The following is a 525-nucleotide window of genomic DNA, read 5'->3' as shown; positions in this document are numbered from 1 at the left end:
TATTCCCATAAAACAGCACCAGAATTTATCTTCAGCTTGACTCTCTCTCCTACTGAATACATTCTTTAAGATCAGCTTCTATCCTATTTATCATTGTACTCCCAGAGCCTAGCATATAGCAAGCACTCAGAAAATAGTAGGTGAAAAAAGAAAGAAAAAGCAGATTTCAGGTAGAGTAAGTTTTAAAACTTTTTTATTGTGAAATATAATATGCATACAGAAAAATGTATTGAAAAACACAGCTTCTTGGTGCTAGGATTTGATTTTACTCTACTCAAATTTAGTATGTTAGTTTGTTACTATTTCATGGACACTGGCAGAAGACATGAGACTCCTGGATTAGAGACAATGGTCTGTATTATGCATGGCACAGCAAGCAACTCCAGCACCAGCATATTTGTGTTGGTTCCCTTCGCCCCACAAGTCACAGAGAGGCAACACGTATGGCCCAGATGGACACCTGAATTGTATATTCAATTCAGGTTGCAGTTCAGGAAATGTAGGTTGCATTTCAGGAAAGGAACA

Source organism: Carlito syrichta, unplaced genomic scaffold (assembly GCF_000164805.1).
Source record: "Carlito syrichta isolate Samal-C Ts95f unplaced genomic scaffold, Tarsius_syrichta-2.0.1 Scaffold315021, whole genome shotgun sequence".
Lineage (NCBI taxonomy): Eukaryota > Metazoa > Chordata > Mammalia > Primates > Tarsiidae > Carlito > Carlito syrichta.
Note: the sequence above shows the minus strand (reverse complement) of the source record.